Genomic DNA, 21,078 nt, shown 5'->3' with positions numbered 1-21,078 from the left:
CGCAGAACGTAGACAGCATCTGCCTTAACATTGCAAGTGATGCAGGCTCGATGACGAAGCATGAACGACGAAGATTATCGGTGGTGCGAGACAATGAAAGAGACGCGAAATTCTTATTTGGCGCTGACAAATGTATAAGCGAGGCTTCCATACATCTTGTATATAGTAAGGAGCTGGATTTTTTTGGCTTCATTAGGCGATCGTGCGTTCGATGGCGTTGAGTGTTAGGTGAGACTGCGCTTTTGTAGCTGAAGAAGAAAGGAGGCGTTCGCTCTATAAAGCAATGGTTATTCCGCGCTCGTCCTATGTACTACAGGGGACAAAAGTATGCGGGATGGGAGTTCTTGGAAAAACGTTTATTGTAGCTCCACCTCGCTACACAGTCGCCTGATATTGTGAACAGAGGAAGGAGCTCTTAGGCCATTACTGCTTCATATAATATCAAGCGACTGGTTAGCGAGGCGGTGCTACACTAAATGTTTTTCCTAGAACTCGCGCCCCGGAAACTTTTGTCCCCAGTAGGACATCGTTCACTGTTTCGTTCTTTATGCAATTTTTATGTCTAAAGAATTTTGCACCAATTGGTGCCGATCGTACTATATTGCCGTGGTTGTCTTGAGGTTGTACAATCAAGAATAAAATGTTTCAAGATGCCGATTCGCAGAAAAAAAAAATCATTTCTGCACGGACAAGGAAATCAGATCAGTGACAACTATAGAAGCATGAAGATGCACGCATGTTACATTAGCTCGAGCAAACGCGAGCAGATTGCATGGTTAGAAAGGTAAAGGCGGAAATAACTATCTTTCCGCGATCTCGCGTGTCGCGAACTTTTGTCCATGCCTGTACATTCATTTCATTGCTAATGTATTCGCAGACGATGTTCACCTTGAATTCCCGAGCTGTAACTGACGATAGTTTTTCACGCTTCAGGGCTAAGCATTGCGGCAAGAAGTGAAATGAAGTAGTAGCTTACCCCTCAGTTCCTCTTGTCGGTTCACTGAATGTTGTAGGGGAAGAAAATATATAAAAAACATTTCAGTGGAAGACCACCCTTACAAAGGGTTCTTTAGACAGTCTATAGATTGTCCATAGACTTCTGTCTATAACGTCTATAGACTCTCTATGGAAAGTGCTAGAGAATGATCTATAGGCCGTAGAAATCCTATAGGCAGTCTGTAGACAATGATGGATTTATGGCCATACACTTTTAGTAGACTTTTGTCTGTAAATAGTCTATAGACTATGAATAGAAAAGAATAAATATCTATAGGAAGGTAATAGAGTCTATCTGCAACCACGTTTCCAGTGGAAGTATACGCGACGACAATTCTGTGATGCAAAGTGAATGTCTTTTGCCCCTTCGAGCTGTAACTTTTTCATGAAGTGCTAGAACCTAATGATGTTGCATTGAAATGAAGGTTTCGGATACCTTTTTTGACGAAAGCACATAAATTTTCGACGTAGTTCCCATCAGGGTCGATTGCACTCTTACCGCCTGGGCTTAAAAAATTGTTTTAGACAGTCTATCGACTGTCCATAGACTTCTGTCTTTGAAGTACATAGACTCTATATAGAAAAAATTAGAGAACAGTCTATAGGCAGAAATTCTATAGCTAGTCTATAGATAAATGTCCATTCGGTCGCACAAACGAATGCAATCACCATCCAAGAATCCCGGGGAGAAGCTTACGAAATTCGTTTGTACGATTCAAATGACTTTAATCCACGTACAAACATTACGTGTACACAATAAACCAAAGGATAACAATACCTTCACATTCCCACGCGTAAGCAGTCGTAAGTGATGCTGCCGATTTGAATTTCATAGGTCACTGCGCCAAACTCATGCTTGCACGCCTGACATATGAGCATAACTGGGTAGCCTTCCTCGAGCCATGCGACCATGAAAAGAATGCGCGATACTTCTAATAATAATAATAATAATAATAATAATAATAATAATAATAATAATAATAATAATAATAATAATAATAATAATAATAATAATAATAATAATAATAATAATAATAATAATAATAATAATAATAATAAATGGTATTGGGGGAAAGGAAATGGCGCAGTATCTGTCTCATATATCGTTGGACACCTGAACCGCGCCGTAAGGGAAGGGATAAAGGAGGGAGTGAAAGAAGAAAGGAAGAAAGAGGTGTCGTAGTGGAGGGCCCCGGAATAATTTCCACCACCTGGGGATCTCTAACGTGCACTGACATCGCACAGCACACGGGCGACTTTAGCGTTTTTCCTCCATAAAAACGCAGCCGCCGCGGTCGGGTTCGAGCCCGGGAACTTTAGATCAGTAGTCGAGCGCCCTAACCACTGAGTCACCGCGGCGGGTGCGATACTTCTGGAAAGGGCGAATAACTGGACTTGACACAGAGCACGTGACACCGCCAGTTTTTCTTAGCATACACCACGGTGACCTGTTGCGCGTCTAATAGTTGAATCAATACCAGCCTGTGAATTAGGTTAGAATACCTCCCCCGTATCCCCTCGTTTGTACGTTCGGATTATTTCACTAATTCAGGTATCAAAGGTGTCCACGACGCTGGCGCCATCCTTGCTCATGTTTCAGATTAGTGCGCGCAGCAGTGTTCCATGCTGCATGCGAAAATTCCCCTAAGCACACCGAAAAAATCTCTACTTGTTTTTTTTCCTGCAGTGGTTTTAAAAAATCAAGCAATCAGAGAAAAAAGAAAATTTATGTTCTAAACATCTGTTCAAATTCTATTAAATTTCCCTTTTCGTCAAATTTCGCTCCTAAAGTTCTCTGGAAAAGAGCAAAATCCCCGAATGCACCATTCCTGATCGCGTCAATGCTTCCTCCTGTACAGATTCTTTGCTCTGAAGACATGCTGTTGGGTGCATAAGTAGTGGAGAAGATTTCAAGTCTCATTTGACATCGAAGCCACTATTAGCGAAGAGAAGGACCAATAACGTTTAAATTATTTACTCAGGGAGAAGAAAGTCGGTGCCATTTATACACTCCTTATTAACTCCCGAAATGCTCGACATTGAAACGTCGTTATATAATATTAGGCATTTAACAAGATATTAGATAAGAACACTAAGGCTAACATTTTTCCGAAAATACATCGCTCTAAACATGCTGTGAAAAAGGTATATAATAAGATATAGTACATCTGTATGAAAACAAACCCAGAAAACCATTAACAGAAAGAGCCATAGGTATGTAAAGACTGCAGGAAGAAGGAAGAACTAAACAATACTAAGGGAAGTTAGAAAATACCAGGAGAATTCAAAGTTAAAACTCTGATTTTTTTTGTAACCGTCAGAAAGCCATCAAGTAGTGATAAAGTTGTAAAATGTGCAGTTTAACACCCTGATGTGACATTCGGGCTGTGGGGGATGCCATTCGGATTGACTTGGACCACTCGGGGTTCTTTAATGCGCGCCGATATTATGCAACACACGAGATGAAGGCGTTAAAACGTAGCGAGAGTGTGGCGCAATTCTTGCTTGCACACTGAATGTTCCATATTGCAGTGCGACGAGTTTTCTCGGCATAAATATATTTTATAAGCACAATTTCAATAGAATAAAGAGTGGTACTTACGATACAATTTGACACCGAGGAAGCTGACGACCCCCAACACAATAAGCAAAATGGAGCACAGGAATAACGTCCAGCAACACATCCCACTGCGTGGAGATTCATTTGCGCACACTTGCATATGACAAACAAACAAACAAGCAAACAAACAAGCAAGCAAGCAAGCAAGCAAACAGACAAACAAACAGGTTGACACGAAAACAAACATTTGTTTGCATAAAACAAATGTTTGTTTCTATAAAAACAAAGAAGCATGTTAGCATAAAATAAATAAGCAAACAAACAAACAAACAAACAAACATTGGCTTACATAAAAGAAATAAGCGAACAAGAAAGAAACCTACTTTTCAATAATAAGGCCATCACTAGAATATGCGTGCACGGTCTGGGATCCCTACACTAAACGTAACATCGAGGCCCTTGAAATGATTCAACGCAAAGCCGTCCGTTTTATTTTTCAAAGTATCGTGTAACTGACTCACCAACGACCCTCATGCAAACTCACGGTATTGAAACATTACAGCTGCGCCGGAAAATTCAAAGACTGAAACTACTTTTCTCACTAAAAAACCATAAACTGTCTATGAATGCAGACCCCTTCCTTAAACCTAACACTACGCGCCAAACACGAAATCATCATACACAATCATTAACCCCTTACAGTGCTAGGATTAAAGCCTTTAAATACTCATTTCTTCAACGCACCATTGAGGAGTGGAACAGGTGTTCGCCAGATCTCTTAACCAGAGCTGATTCTTTTGACTCAATGTTTTCCTCACAGCATTTAATTTGAGAGCCGTTCACTTTTTGTATTTTGCATCTGAGCCTTGTATTTATTGCTGTATTTTGTGTTACAACTTGTATTTACCATTTTTTCAATTTTGCTAAACCTCTTCTTTTTTGCATATATTATGTACTCGCCCCTCCTGCTTGGGCCTACTGTAGGCCTGCAGTATGTTCTAAATAATAAATAAATAAATAAATAAAACTTGTTTCCATAAATACAAATAAACCAGCGACTATGCGTGAAACGTGTGGCAGTGATGGTGGCTCTTCCAAGTGACACCGAAGTTAATTTCGTCGGGTTTTTCTTCCGAATGAAATCCGATAGCAGAGTCTTTCGCCCCTGCGTTCAGGTTTGTGTGGCCGGAAAAGCCGTTTTTATTTCCGATTAACTACGGCGCACCACATTTCTAAAGTCCGTGGCTTTAGTTATTGAAAATTTTGCTTCTCCGACTAAAACAAATTACTAGACCACGCTCTGAACCGGGTCGTGGACTGGAGGGCTTTCCCAAGATGCTGCAGTGGGTTTAAGAACAGAAATGACGAAACTGCGGAAAAAGAACAGCGAAGGTTACATAAGCAGAACACTTCTCGCAGTTCAGTTAACGGTTCGGGCATTTCGCATCACGGCAGCTTCAAAGGAACTCCTCAACGTCCGCGGTTGATGCGTGGTACGAGGTACAAAAAACAGCAGAACAGGATGCGTACACACAAGAAGGGTGCCGCCGCGATGGCTCAGTGGTTGTGGAACTCGGCTGCTGAGCCGAAAGACGCGGGTTAGATCCCGGCAGCGGCGGTCGAATTTCGATGGAGGCGAAATTCTTGAGGCCCGTGTACTGTGCGATGTCAGTGCACGTTAAAGAACCCCAGGTGGTCGAAATTATTCGGAGCCCTTCACTACAGCGTCCCTCATAGCCTGAGGGACGTTAAACCTCCATAAACCATAGACCAAAGAGGAGAAGGAATTCACGCGGACAACGCTGGAGACACAACTGAAAATTTTATTTGACCAAAGAATCGGACAGAATCTTTGCTCAAGTGAAATCGGAAAGAATCAGTAATCGGCCAATGCATTAATGACCAGTTAAGACAGCATCGCAGATCACTCCAACCGGAAAATACGGCCAATCTCCCAAAACATTGAAACAAACGTGAAAACTGTACTCCCCTGTTCAGGAGTGTGAAAACCATCGGCCGAGGCAAAACTGAGATAAAACGAGAAATCTTGGAAGCTTTTAAAAAGAAAATGTCAGGCACTGATTGCGTCAGCGATACGTCAGTGAAATTTCCTGCCAAATAATACCAATTTATGAATGGGACATAGTCTCCACGTGCAAGGTGGCAGTTTCTTTAATGACTGTCTTTCTTTTTTTTCTTTTTCTTTCTTGCTTTTCGTTGGCATTGCCTATTCACGCGTATGTGCGCCCTGCTCCGCTCGATTCTTTGATAAAGCAAAAATTTTAAGTTGCGTCTGCAGCGTGTTCCGTGTGAATTCCTTCTCTTGTGTACGCGCCAAGTTCTGCTGGTTTCTGATACTGGTCTCCGGACGAGGTTTCAACAAGACGTCTTTTAGCAACGACCTTGTTTTACTCTCCCGCTCATGAAGTACTGTGCACAATTTGGGGTGGGATCTCAGTTACTGAAGTAGTCTTCGCGTAGGCAGCACAACGACCTTGAACGACCTTCAGCCCAACCAAGGATAGCCGTGTATGACCACATGTGGTACAGTTATGGTGTCGAACCCTTGACCCCCTGACCTCGACCCTCGACATTCAGTCGACCTTGGATGACCTTTGGGTTGACCTTTGACCTTAAGAAGATTCGATGATGTGATTTGAAGCCACGTGGTGAGTAACCATGTCTGCAGAAGCTTTTCACTGATTTCAAGGGCTAGACAAGTTAAGCCGCTGCCATTTTTTTTTGTAATACACGAGATTTGAGAAGTCACGCCAGCTTAGGCGCGAATGGAAGCTCTGGAATGGTGTGGCTTCGGCGAACTGAAAGCAATATCAACCGAGGCCGCACTCCGGCGTCTTAGGAATGGATACGCCGGAGAAAAATTGAGGAGACAGAAGGATCACTTGCCTTGATGGTGGAGACACTGAAATATAGTTTTCCCATTAGAAGCAGTTGGGTGCGTGGCCAGTCAGCCTCCAGCACGAAGGAGTAAACGCATTGCTTACCGACTACTTCCGTTTCTTGCCTGGCTGCCGTCGTTGTAAGGGAAAAGAAACGAAATATGGGATGATATTCTCACTTCCAGTTTCATTATTTCGCACAATGCGCTGACGAACTCATTAGCCCGCCAATCATCGGTTGCCGCGTGACCCCCCCCTCCGCGAGCTCACACGCTAACCTGCATTCGTATCGCTAGTGAAAGAAGTGAAGTCACTCCAGTCAATTTCAGTCGGATGCAACTAAAGAACGGAACAATGCCGTGCGGCCGTCCTGAATGCGGGTGGAGCTTCACTACAGACTTAAGTTAAAACTTTTTTTCAAGGGGATTTAAACTGGGGAGAGTGACAATTTAAATGGTAGTAAACCTTCAACCTGTACGCCACTGCGTTCAAGAAATCATTTGCCTGTCCGAGAACCTTAGGCTATCCTGCTCTGTTTCGACTTATTTTAGTGGAAAGCCTTCTTTCAAGCTTTGCTAGCATGTAAGTAAATAAATCAATTAGTGGTAAAAACTCGTGGTGCACTGAAAACCTGGCTCTCTAAAGCTTCGTAAGAAACACACAAAGATCTTCAAGGCCAACTTTCTAACATCTACATACTTCTATAATCCCCCGCGATAAATGAAGAGCCATGTTGGTCGCCCCAGCAGCCAGCGCCAGATTATCTCCTGGTGTCAATATATAAAATACTGAGCCTGGAAGCTACACACACACGTTTCTCCCGAGGCGTTCGCTAAAACGCTGCTATGGTACGGGGTATAATTATGAAGCACTGTGCGGCTATGTAATTCGGTTGGCCAGCACTACTTCGTGGGTTCAATGACCGACCACCATGGACGCATTTCGACAGAGAACAGACGTAGGAAAACCGCACGTGTAGTTGTCAGATTTTGGTCACACGCTAAGCAGCCCGAGGCGGTCGAAAACAACGCTATGATATCCGCTAATAGAGCTTAGTTATCTAAAAAAAATCGATTATTCTGTGGGGAGACAAACTGACGCTGGTAACTCCTCTGCTGTTAGTCCCAGAGGGAGTAAATGCCTAGAGGGAGTAAAGAGAGCAACAGCTGGTTTTTGTGAGACTAATGACTCGCAGGGAGTAACGTTGATTCTTGGGATGCTATGGGAATTGGTCCAATGTCTGAGCCTTATCCCACTGTAAGCCTTACTTTGAATTAAAGTCTAAAGCATGCACCACTACTATGACTCGTTCCTGCGAGAGTGTGCACCTCATAGTGGAGCTCCAGCTGCGATGCGTAAGAATACAATATAATTCAAAACTATCACATTTATTTTTATTAATTCACAGCACACCATCGGCGTGTTGCAAACAAGGCTTATCGTCTCTTCTGCTAAGACTAACCTTTCGACAAGGTAAGTTGTTGGGCGGGTTGGTTTATATATTGCATAACTACAGCGCAACGAACGGTACGTAGAAGAATAACACAGGCAGGGACCCAACACAACACTGTGTTGTGTCCCTGCCTGTGTTGTTCTAAGTCCCGTTCTTTGCGCTGTAGTTATGGACTAACCTTTGCCGAATCTCAGGAGTTCGTGAGTAACGGTCAGGAGTAAGTAGACTTTTTCACAATCTGTTCGGAGCGCTTTTGATTATGTTTAAGTTGATCAAGCGCCAAAATTAACGAATCAAAGCAGTATGCCAACTTGGTACATTTCAGTGCAAGATCTCTTCGAAGAAGCTGACTGACTAAAAAAAGTGGTAATTTGTTTTAGGAAGCTCAACATCGGCGAGATATTTTTCGAATGTCGGGGTATAAGCAGCACTCGCTTTCACTCGAGCTTTCACGTTAGTGTGAGAATGACATGCCTTATGGAAAAAAAAAACGAAGAAAGCTGTGTAATACAGCAGCTCCCGCTGTAATTGCGAATAGGATAAAAAAAATTCTGAGGGCACTTAAGTCTGCTTCCGTGCAGAAATGCGAAAGCATGGGAACTTTCTAGGACGCGGGTTTCTTTCCACGGCGCCTGTAGGCATTGCATTTTTTTTCGCAGTTTCTTTATTTTTGTTTTTTAGTTTTTAATTTTTATTATTTTTAATTGTTACTTTTACCTGTTCTATATAGTTTTGTTTTGTTTTATTTTTATATTTTAAAAATTTTATTCATTTACCAATCAACGACTGATTAACTAATTACCAATCAGCAGTTTGTAATTGCTATGAGTATATGGGTTATAGCAATTATGCCATTGATGACGTCACAGTGTGACAGATTTCGCGGACGGACGGACAACGACGAGCCATTACAGGCTTTCGCCTTAAAAATGGAAATGCGTTACCTCTCGAGGAAGGCTCCGTGGTAGTTTGGTCGGCTGAAAGAAGCGCATTATGCGGCTTGTGTGAGATAACAGTATTCTCCTCCACTGCGCAAATAACGTTGAGCGTTCAGGTTCGGGTGACAATGAAAATCCTTAAGGAAAAAGCGATAACAGTAGATGTGTAATAGAGCAGCTCCAGCCGCAATTACAAATAGGATAAAAAGGTTCAAACATCTTACCTCTTGTGGAAGGCTCTGTTTTGTACACTGAAAGAAACGAATTGTTCGGCCTGTATCAGAGAATTGTCACGGTTGTATGAGAGATTTCGATAACTGCGGTGCACTGTCCAAGAGGAACACCTCTTGGACCATGGTACATCAAGTTAAAGCTTCCAAATTTCTAATTCTAGCAGCATAAAACTGACGACAAGGGCTCGCAAGACCGTGCCCTCACCTGAAGACACAGTAGGCGACAGGGCTGTACCGGTACTCGGGGACAAAACGCTCGGTGTCATGGTAGATAGGCCAGTAGACGTGGCTGAAACCAAAAAAAAAAGAGATTCAATATGTATTCTAATTCAATTCGAAAGAACTTATCGCGGACTAAGAATGAGGGCTTATAATTGGCGCTTAAAAATAATCGTTCACCCAGCACACAAGGCAGTGGCTTGAAACTTCAGCTATACATGATTGCGTAATGAGAAGGTGCGGTACCCCCCATTCGTTTGCCGAGTACATCAAAGGATTATCTATACTGCGGACCAATCCCTTTTTTGCGATTGCCGTGGTATATGCATGTGGAAGCTAACGGAAACACTTCTGTCACTTGTTTTGAGCAGGGTGTGGTATGGTATGGTATGTTGTGTAGCGTAGGCTATAACGGTCTGGGAAGGTATGGTACAGTATGGTATGGTATGGTGCGGTATGGAATGGAATAGTATGATATGGTATGACAGCGCGAAACAAAATGCACAAGAGTCGAAGGGGAGCTTCAGTCGGCTTCCAGGAGAAAAGCGTCTTCAAGTTTACGTTCCCCATTTAACCACCCTCTCCACTTGAGGTGCTCATGCCCTGCAACACCAAATGAGTGCGCAGCCACGTTAGCATGGGTAGGTAGGTAAACAACTTTATCGACTCGAGATAGAAATCAAGTGAGGGTGAAGATAGAGGAATTAGGACTACGACGGGCCTTCGGGCTGCTCCATATGGCCGGGCACATTTGTGCTCCGGCCATTCCTCGGGCCCAGCACACTGTCAGAAATAAGCTTTGACAGACCAGCCTCCCATCGCTCCTGATGTCATGACGCTAGCCACGCAAGCTTGAGTTTGTTCGGGCAGTTCAGAAAGACGGGATTAAAGTCGGCTCTGGTGCTAGGACACAAGCGACAGTGAGGAGATGTTTCCCGGTGGTTTGTAATTGAGAGAAGGAACTGGGTCGTGACTATGGCCGTTTGAAGTCTGCGCCACAAAACATGTTCGCTTTTGGGAAGCGATTTATGTGGTGGAGGGTACATTAGGCGGGAATTTCTATAAAACAGGGTGAGGTCGTGGTTGTTGAGAATTAAATCCCTGGCACCGCGAGACGAAGGCAGGTCGCTCTCAGCCCGGTAATGGACGAGTGCTCGGGCTTGGGTGCGAACGGCCGTATTGCCTGGCTGTTTGCTGTGTGCAGAGACCCAGAGGAGGATGACGAGGCGATTGAATGAGGGGGAGGGGGGGGTTGTTTGAGGATTTTTTCAACCGGGGAGTGGATTTTGCGATTCGCATAATTACAAATTCCTTTTTTGGAACTGAAAAAAGAATTACGTGCCTGCCCTCATACGGCCGCTGGCTGTTATGCATGTGTTGAAAAGCGCATGGTGGAGTCATGGGTTGCTGGTTTTCAAAACATCTGCACAGGAGTTTTCAGGGATCTAGGCAAAAATCGAAGAGAAAGCCTGTGCGGAAGTAAGCGTGGCTTTGACGTGTCAGTAGGAAGTGCAAGGTCGCACTCCAGAGAAATAAAACTGACGGTGTCTGCACATGTCAGACGAATCTGACGTATTTAAGTGCACACTCTAGCACTTCACAGTTCCAAGAGTCTTTTTATGAAGAGCTTACGGAGTCAGTACAAGAGCTGGCACTCCACGAAGTCCATGAAGAGCTTACGGAGTCAGTACAAGAGCTGGCACTCCACGAAGTCCATGAAGAGCTTACGGAGTCAGTACAAGAGCTGGCACTCCACGAAGTCCATGTGTACTCTTGCCTTCAATTAACCGCTTGGATAGAGTAAGATAAGTTCAGACGAAAAATGCGTCGTACAGCGCAGAAGCCACACCAGCGAACAGCAGCTATAGAGAACAAGACGCGTTCAGTTTGCTACAAATACGTATATGAGTTTCTAAACCCGAGTGATTAAATTATACATTTAATTGCAGCTCTTGCCGATGCTTAATAGCTTAATAACTTTACCGTTGTGTAGTCAACCACGGGATCCGGTTGACCAGTGGCAAAAGGCTGCCTTGCAGCGTGCGCTAATTACCGCCATGTTTTTCGACACCTGCCGCGACTCCAATGATGAACTCATTTCATCAAAGGCTTTAAGAGATCGCGCTTGATTTAAGCAAGCGCCGGCGTGAAGTGGCTTCATTTAGGTATGCCAGTTGTATTCCGAATTTCTTGTGCTGGTGCATTCCTGGCCTACGCACGTTCTATTGGGCACTGCACTGGTTTGGGCTGGCCCGAAAGAATGGGCCCAGGCCCGGGCCAGTGATCACTTTGTGAGGACTTTGCCTCTTGAGTAGCTGCGGGAGCGGCCTCGGAAATTTTAAGGAATTCACATTGCTACTGGTGGTAGAGTGACAAATATTTTTGGAGCATGTGAAGGTGACGTCATCTCTGTAAATGAAAAGCAGCCGACAAAGTAAACATTGCAAATCTTCTAATAACTCGTCCGTAGGTGTTCTAATTTCTCGGCACATAAAGGGGAGAAAAATTTGTAAGCACTCGTATATTAAGCATAATTAAGCATATTGTAACGTACTTGCGGATGAACGGTGTTTAAACACCTTATGCCAGGCAAGACGATAAAATAAAGGCGGCCGATACGCGAAAGCTAGAGTGCTATATCGTCCATGGTGAAAATGGGGGCGCAAACATATCGTCGTCTATAATGCAGCCCTTGGCAATACTAGGTGCAATATCGCTGCTAAAGATGCCGCTGAAAACAAGTGTCATGTGCCATAAGCTGCATGTACTCTGCTACACCAAGCACCACAGGTAATGGCCCAATACAAGGAAATGGATGGCTTCCCATTGGTTGTTTGTAGGACCAGCCATTGTCAATATTGGGCCAATATTGAGCCAATATTGAGTCAATTACTTGCGTTGCTTGGGACATGGCTGATGTCAGAATCAAAATCATGTTTAGAAGCCTAAAACCTAGCTCCACCTAGTCGAAATACAGAACAGAAAATTTTATGCCGTTACGACCAATTTTCCGTAATGCTTTTGCCCATTAACTCGTAGTAACAGCAGCAAAAAATTTCGCAGTAACATATTTTTGTGAATTTAGTGCAGGTGTACTGCAGAAATACAGGCTGCAGAAATGTATTACTGGAAAAAAAATAGCGTACAAAATTAATACAAAAACTGCAGAAAGATCTACCGCTACAACAAGACGACAAAACGTTTTGTCGTTGTTTCTACGTGGTTTTGTCGTCTCATTCGATTGGGCAAGCGGGCAAGTTTGGTAAGTGTTTGCGAATTTAACGACGGATCAGCCCACTCGAGACATCTGTGCGTTTGGGCGCAGCAATGAAGCCAGTAATGAAATCCGAAGATATTTGTAAATCGCGGACATTCAGTATTCGCAATGCGTGGCCTCAGTTGGGCGATAAGTGCCGGGCTTACGCAATTAGAGCGATGCTGCACACTTACACAGCGATAGTGGCGACATCGGACCGTAGGACGGAACTGAAAAAAAAGTATTTGCACCAGCATGAGTGAAAATCTGGACAAGCAGGACAACTTCCTCGCCCGGCGCTTAAGATTTCAGTATCTAAACACAGCGAGATAACAAAAAAGATCTATCTTTACAACAAGACAAACTCCGCTTTAAGCAAGCTTCAAACAAAGAAACGGTAAGATGGAAACTCAAATACTACTGCAAGTAACCTCAGCAGTAGAACTAATCGGCTCAATATTGGAGGCCCAACACCGGTCCTACAAAGAATCAGCGTGACACCAGCCGTTTCCACTACTGAGCCAATTACCTGTGCTGCTTGAGAAGCTTATTTCTTGTTCGTCTGTCCTTGTTTATTGCTATCTCTTATGTATATTGTTTTGTGCACTGCTCTGTTAACATTCACAGCGTTTATGTTAGTTCATTAGTATTACTACACTTAAAGCTTCTTACCCACCGCGGTGGCTCAGTGGTTAAGGCACTCTGCTACTAATGTGGAGTACCGCGGTTCGAACCCGACCACAGCGACTGCGTTTTGATGGAGGCGAAACGCAAAAGGCGCCCGTGTGCTGTGCGATGTCAGTGCACGTTAAAGATTCCCAGGTGGTCGAAATTATTCCGGAGACCTCCACTACGGCACCTCTTCCATTATTCTCTCACTTCCTTCTTTATCCCTTCCATTACGGCGCGGTTCAGGTGTCCAACGGTATATAAGAGACAGATACTGCGCCATTTCCTTTCCACAAAAACCAATTTTCCTAAAGCTTCTACTTTGCTTTAAACGTTTTGTATTGATAGGTTTATGGGGGTTTAACGTCCCAAAACGACTCAGGCTATGAGAGACGCCGTAGTAAAGGGCTCCGGAGATTTCGACCACCTGGGGTTCTTTAACGTGCACTGACATCGCACAGTACACGGGCCTCTAGAATTTCGCCTCCGTCAAAATTCGACCGCCGCGGCCGGGATCGAACCCGCGTCTTTCGGGCCAGCAGTCGAGCGCCATAACCACCCAGCCACCGCGGCGGCCCCGTTGTGTATTGATTGTGTCTGTGTTATGTCGAACTACATATCATCGGACCAAGTGGTTTCTATGAGTTGTTGAAAAGGAGTAGCCGAAGCCTCTACGCGGCTCCAAGCTCTTCTTTATTCTACACATAAATAAAACAAAAAAAGAAACGGAGTGGCGTCCAATGGATAAACCAAATGCATATCGTTGGCAGCCGTGTTAGGCCGCTGTGATTAGTTTATATCGATCCATGTACGACACTCATTGCACCCACCATGGGTATCGTAGGCGACTCCGTACGGCATCCCGGGTTGCAGCTGGTCTGAAATTGACATGAGTAAAGTTTCTGAATACGCAATGCGTCTTTGGGACCCTTGGGCTTCGACTAGGGCGAAAAGTAGCAGGCTTATGCCATTCGAGCGATGTTGCCTACTTACACTGCTGTGGAGGTGGCATGTACACCATACCAGAAGGGGCGTAGAAAGAAGCTGCAACAAAATAATTCGCACGCATTTGGCAGCACTGTGATTATCTGAAATGTCAGAGCGCGTTCGATAACACCCAGAAGAGCTAGCGGCAAGTTGGACCTCGCATGAACTGCAGTGCTATCATTCGTTGGGTGAAATGATAAACATGTCCCGTCTGCCACGTAAACACTGCCGTAGAGATCGATTGGCGACCACTATACTATCTTTTAAGCGATTTTTTGATGCAGTAAATCAAAGAGCACTTCTCAACTCTATGCCATGTCGTCATGAGTGGACTGGCGAGATATAACTTTAAGTCAACAACTGAGGAGCATAACACAAGCTCTTTCGCATTCCAGAGAAATTCAGAAATATGCCTGCAGATTTTTTGGGCGTTTTGTCTGCCGTATACTGAGCAAGACACACCTCACAGTATTCCACGCTGTCGACCAAAGGCCGAAACTTCCCCTGTCGATCCGCGAGAACATGTAGACCAAATACCCCGAAATATGCATCCGACATATAGGACGTTTCACGTGTGATTTTACACAATTATAAAAAATAGGCTTTTTGAGTTAAAAGAGTTTTTTTTTCGGCACAGAATTGTCTGCGGCGTAGTACATTAGAACACAGCTAAGCCGGGATACCTAGCAGGCTGATTAACTAACATTGTATAGTTAACTTTCCAGTTATTACTGTTAAGCTCCTTAATTATTAGGAGGCGTGTAGCTCCCCGTAAGCAATACCCATATCAGTTTTTAGAATATCAAAAGTGCTGTTACCCTTGGCGCTTTGTCCTAACAAATTTTGGTTATTTCGACGAGTTACGTGCACTGGAGAGGTTTCTTCGCCTGCAAGGTTCTCAAAAGCGCATGTGTTTTTGCGCGATGTAGCCAGAATTTTTTTTGGACCGAGCGCCGAGGGTAACCGCGTTTTAGAAATTTTAAAAACCGATATGGATATTACTTACGGTGGGTTACGCGGCTCTCAATAATTATGGAGCCTAATGGTAATAGTAAAAAGGCAACTATTTACTATTATTAACCAGCCTGCTAGTTGGCACATCTTGGCTGTACTCTGACGTACAACACCGCTGACAATGTTATGCCGTAGAAAGCGCCCTTGTAACTCAAAAAGCCTATGTTGAAAATTATGTGAAATCGTATGTGAAACACCCTGTATAACTCGGAACGATGAAGCACCAGAGCCGAAAACGTGTGCAAAAAATGGGAGAGCCGCCTAGACAAGCTCTTCGTAGATACAGCCGGCCCAAATGCAAGAATAAATGACCATCGCCATAACGAATCCCGTGGTCAAACTAATCGATTGCGCGTCAGTGCGCACATCCAACCCCACTCACGCAGAAGCAGGCAGCCATTGCGGTAGCTTTAGCTACCAACCAAAACACTAATGTACTGACCGATTCCCAAAACGCGTGCAGAGATATTAGCGGGCTAATCCATCAATAAGGACTCATAATCATTGCAAAACAACCCCTTAGTCAAGCCTTAGTCATATGATTCCCGGGAAACACGCGCCAATTAACACGAGGGAATGATGCAACCCACCGGCACGTCCTAGAATAGTCACACCGGGCTTCCCGCTTGGCAGATGAGGCAGAGGAACATGTCACAAAGCCCATTATCGTCTTTTCGTAACACCTATACATGCCGACAGACAGAGACAACCGATCGATCTGTCGATCCATCGATCGATCGATCTATCGATCGATGGATCAATCAATCAATCAATCAATCAATCGAATAACCAATCAATCAATTCAACAATCAATCAATTCAACAATCAATAAATCAATCCAACAATCAAGGAATCAATCCGTAAAGGTTTTTCGAAACCTCTAGCACTTCTTGAAAGAAGAACAGATGCAGTCCGTCAGTCAGTCAGTCAGTCACTCAGTCAGTCAGTCAATCAATCAATCAATCAATCAATCAATCAATCAATCAATCAATCAATCAATCAATCAATCAATCAATCAATCAATCAATCGAACAATAAATAAATCGATCAATCCAACAATCAATCAATCAATCAATCAATCCAACAATCAATCAATCAATCCGTAAAGGTTTTTCGAAACCTCTAGCACTCCTTGAAAGAGGAACAGATGCAGTCAGTCAATCAATCAATCAATCAATCAATCAATCAATCAATCAATCAATCAATCAATCAATCAATTCATCGCTCCCTGAAAGAAGAGAAACAGATGCACTTACAGCCATATGACTGGTCGAATTCTTCTCCATACTGCATCGCTGGAAGGACGAAATATTGTTCGTGTTATGTTTTGTCAGCATCTCTGCATGCCATCGTGTCACATTCGAAAGACACTGAGGCAACCCCATCCAGTTATTGTTCTCCGTACATATTGGCTCTCTGGCCCTTTTAGGCTATGTTGACTTTCTCTGGCAGCAAAACAAAAGGCGTAGTTCACAGCGACAAAATTGGATTTAAAAATCTCCCCGTTAGTCGATTCAGATTCGTGACGTCATCACCAAAACGGATGACTTGCCCCGGTTTTGAAGTAAACGGCGGCGTAGCGCTGCCTAAAGTGGGATCCGCGTCCATAAATCGTTCTAGACGCGCGCATTTTCCTTGCGAAATCGACCGACAGTGCAACGCATTTTTTTTTAATTTTTTAAAGCTTATAAAAAAATTCTTTTTCCATGAGAGCAGTCCTCTTGTTATTATAACGCGGTATCCCATCTATGCAGGCCAAATTTTATTTTTCCGGAGCGGATTAGATCGCGAGGTCTTTTTACGAATGTGATAAGCTCGAGTTGAATTTCTCTGGCAGCAAAGCAAAAGGCGTAGTTCACCGCGACAAAATTGGATTTAAAAAACTCCCCGTTAGTCGATTCAGATTCGTGACGTCATCACCAAAACGGACGACTTGCCCCGGTTTTGAAGTAAACGGCGGCGTAGCGCTGCCTAAAGTGGGATCCGCGTCCATAAATCGTTCTAGACGCGCGCATTTTCCTTGCGAAATCGACCGACAGTGCAACGCATTTTTTTTTAATTTTTTAAAGCTTATAAAAAAATTCTTTTTCCATGAGAGCAGTCCTCTTGTTATTATAACGCGGTATCCCATCTATGCAGGCCAAATTTTATTTTTCCGGAGCGGATTAGATCGCGAGGTCTTTTTACGAATGTGATAAGCTCGAGTTGAATTTCTCTGGCAGCAAAGCAAAAGGCGTAGTTCACCGCGACAAAATTGGATTTAAAAAACTCCCCGTTAGTCGATTCAGATTCGTGACGTCATCACCAAAACGGACGACTTGCCCCGGTTTTGAAGTAAACGGCGGCGTAGCGCTGCCTAAAGTGGGATCCGCGTCCATAAATCGTTCTAGACGCGCGCATTTTCCTTGCGAAATCGACCGACAGTGCAACGCATTTTTTTTAAATTTTTTAAAGCTTATAAAAAAATTCTTTTTCCATGAGAGCAGTCCTCTTGTTATTATAACGCGGTATCCCATCTATGCAGGCCAAATTTTATTTTTCCGGAGCGGATTAGATCGCGAGGTCTTTTTACGAATGCGATAAGCTCGAGTAAGCTTTACCGCGTATAGTTTTCATCTGAACGAGACGCAGGCAACGAAGTACTTAACGCTGTTGGTATGCATTGTCGTAACCTAGGCGGACCAATAACGGGGTGTCACATTAATTGCGCAACAGTTGGGAGAGTTTTCTGCGGTGTTAGCTAAAGGGCGGAAAGCTTAAATACTCAAAGCATGAGTGTAGACGACAAATAAGGTGGACACATTGTTGACAGCAATGCACCCGCCATTATCACCGCAAATAAAAAAAAGGGGCGATGCGGTAAATATGTGAAATGTTTGACTGACGAACAAATGTGCGATGCGCTAAGAAACCATGCCTCATGTTGCGAACTAAACGCATTTCGGTGTTGTGAATAAACGCAAAAAACTGACAATTAATAGAGCTAAATCTCATTACTATATAACTGCATGGTGTGGTTTATGGTATGATGTGGTACTGTAAGCGGTGTTAGTTCGGTACGGTAATTGTATGTGATGTTGCGTGTCAGAATATAGCCAAGACGTGAAAAATAGAACGCTGGTTAGCTAATATCTCATCACAACTGCAGCGCAAAAATATGGAAATGAAATAACTGCATCACACAAGAGATCGAAACTGAAATCGCCCGCTCGTTAAGCGCACATAGCCACGCCCACGAGAGCGCTGCTTTGGTTTCGCGAGTTTGCGGGCCCAGTATTTATTGCATCGAAACACTAATATAATAATACTGCGATCTAAAAACCTCTAAATCCCGAACTGTAGTAGTTAAATAGTTAAATATGAACTATTAGTGTATCAGCGAGCTAGTCAATAAGTCTTAACTCATTGCTGATGTACATCACCACCTGCAATGCAGTAGAGAAGAATGCGCTTTTATACGTAACTCAAGAAGCAAACTTGCAAGAATTACAGTCTTGGGGAAACTCCCTGTATATCAGAGAGACCCTATGCTATAGGTTTAATGCTTTTTACGCGCTTGTACACAACATTTATCCACGAGAACCGCACCTGCAATGCAGAAGTTTTTATTTCTAGAGCCCTTGAAGCTATTGGTAGCATAGCCCGTTATCTCGTGATTTTATAAGTCACTTTAATAGCAGCGCTGTCACGTTAACGCTAGCCATAAGGACACAGCTTGTATTTCAAGAAAGAACATTTAGTTGAACGCAAGCGAACACAAACGTAACAACATGAATCCGTAGTGGAGTCATCTGGGTTTACAGAATAGAAATTTTCATATTAAGTACACCAGCTCCAGCACAGCTTAAAGGACCATAGACGCACCATTTGAGTGGAAGTTTTCTACATTCATACGATGTATTAGACATTAGAATACATGATTCATCTCATAATGTTTGTCTACAGCCACAAAATAATTTACAATTGAGTTTATTTGTGATGCTGTGTCGGTTCCGGCTTCATCAACCGAACGATTGATATGACGTATAGTTGGTGTTTAGGTCAGTTGAAGCACGACAAAAAAAAATTGAAATGTAATTGTTGACAGGTAGTTTGAATTCACTACAATGCCAAAAGAAACCTGCTTCAAGAGGTGGAATGACAACGTCGTATGAGGAGTTATTCTGTCGTTTTGCTCAGGCGTGACATGACCTAAACAGCAACTACAGATCATAGCCATTGTTCGACTCAAGAACCAGAACCAACGCGGCATCGAGAAGAAATTCAATTATAAGTTATTTAGCGGTCGTTGACAAAAACATCGGGGTGGTCTATGTATGCTGATGCATAAAGCATCATTTGAAAGAATAAAACACGCAAGTAAACATTTAGTAGCTATAATCATTTAAGAAACAGAGACAGAAGGTACTCCTAGTCTAATGTGCAGCGCTTTAATAATAATAATAATAATAATAATAAAAATAATAATAATAATAATAATAATAATAATAATAATAATAATAATAATAATAATAATAATAATAATTGGTTTTTGGGGAAAGGAAATGGCGCAACATCTGTCTCATATATCGTTGGACACCTGAACCGCGCCGTAAGGGAAGGGACAAAGGAGGGAGTGTAAGAAGAAAGAAATAGGTCCGTAGTGGAGGGATCCGGAATAAATTCGACGACCTGGGGATCCTTAACGTGCACTGACATCGCACAGCACACGGGCGCCTTAGCGTTTTGCCTCCATAAAAACGCAGCCGCCGCGGTCGGGTTCGAACCCGGAAACTCCGGATCAGTAGCCGAGCGCCCTAACCACTGAGCGCGCTTTCCACGAGTTTACAATTTTTTTGAGCGTCCTCTTTCAGACAACACGACAGTAATGTACGTTGAAAGAGCGTTCCAGCTGAAAACCGTGCTTACCTGGGTCGACATAATCTGGTGCTATGTATAGCTCTGTAAAAGAGAGCGCAATGATACCGATGTTACCGATATGCAGTGGTACCGCTGTGGTACTGACGGCAGTGGTAGCGGTGTTATTCGCTTCAGTGAGAAATAGAGCAGTAAGTGTGGAGGACAAAATAATAATAATAATAATTGGTTTTTGTGGAAAGGAAAATGGCGCAGTATCTGTTTCATATATCGTTGGACACCTGAACCGCGCCGTAAGGGAAGGGATAAAGGAGGGAGTGAAAGAAGAAAGGAAGAAGGAGGTGCCTTAGTGGAGGACAAAAGCGCAAAGACGCAACGCTGCGGGTCCGTTGCAAAAGAAGCGAAAAAGCGACGGAGACAAATACCCCAGAACCTGACCTTACTTAGTACGAAAGTAAACACAGCCGACACTGATAACCGGAGCACGAAAGTGACCGAGAAGTAGTTGTACTCGTTCAGGCTTCTAATTTAGGCTTGTAATGTGTTGACTGATCAAAGGTGTCGGTTGAAACGAAATGGAAGTTCGAATTAACCGAGTTCCAATTATAACGACGCAACAATGAATTGCTACGAAGTACCAGCCTGAAACAATCGCTAAGAAGAGATATTGAAGCTCCCATTACTTAGGCAATGAAAAATATGAAATGCCCGACGATTACACCCGCAGCATTACTAATAAAGCGTGCTATACGTGGAAGTCAGCCCCGGAGCAGTAAAATTAGAGGGGACGGCACCAATAAGTTGGAAAGGTGTCACCAGTGAAGCAGTCTAAAACCCGGTGGAGAGATATGAGAAAGTAGTGCGATGGAAATGGGGGGAGGCCTTCGTCAGAATGCAGCAGAACTTGTGGCATGATTTCGTAGCGTGACCTATAGTCTAAGTCCGACCATTTTTGTGTACGACGCAAAAGATATGTCTCGGGTGGTTTTCCTCTGA

At 43.5% G+C, this 21,078-nt stretch overlaps 2 long non-coding RNA genes across 2 annotated transcripts; both read right to left on the bottom strand.

Moving 5' to 3' along the window:
* Nucleotides 1-9,071: 9,071 nt before the first annotated feature.
* On the bottom strand, nt 9,072-12,786 carry LOC144101887 (uncharacterized). The gene is made up of 3 exons (XR_013308086.1): nt 12,750-12,786; nt 9,286-9,369; nt 9,072-9,098 (listed from the first exon to the last, which is right to left on the bottom strand). It is a non-coding gene; the product is annotated as an uncharacterized LOC144101887 (long non-coding RNA).
* Nucleotides 12,787-14,217: 1,431 nt separating this feature from the next.
* On the bottom strand, nt 14,218-20,175 carry LOC144102037 (uncharacterized). Its single transcript, XR_013308154.1, has 3 exons — nt 20,134-20,175; nt 16,482-16,520; nt 14,218-14,268 (listed from the first exon to the last, which is right to left on the bottom strand). It is a non-coding gene; the product is annotated as an uncharacterized LOC144102037 (long non-coding RNA).
* Nucleotides 20,176-21,078: the final 903 nt, after the last annotated feature.

This window comes from Amblyomma americanum, chromosome 8 (assembly GCF_052857255.1).
Source record: "Amblyomma americanum isolate KBUSLIRL-KWMA chromosome 8, ASM5285725v1, whole genome shotgun sequence".
Taxonomy (NCBI): Eukaryota; Metazoa; Arthropoda; class Arachnida; order Ixodida; family Ixodidae; genus Amblyomma; species Amblyomma americanum.
Note: the sequence above shows the minus strand (reverse complement) of the source record. Positions and strands in the feature narration are given on the sequence as shown.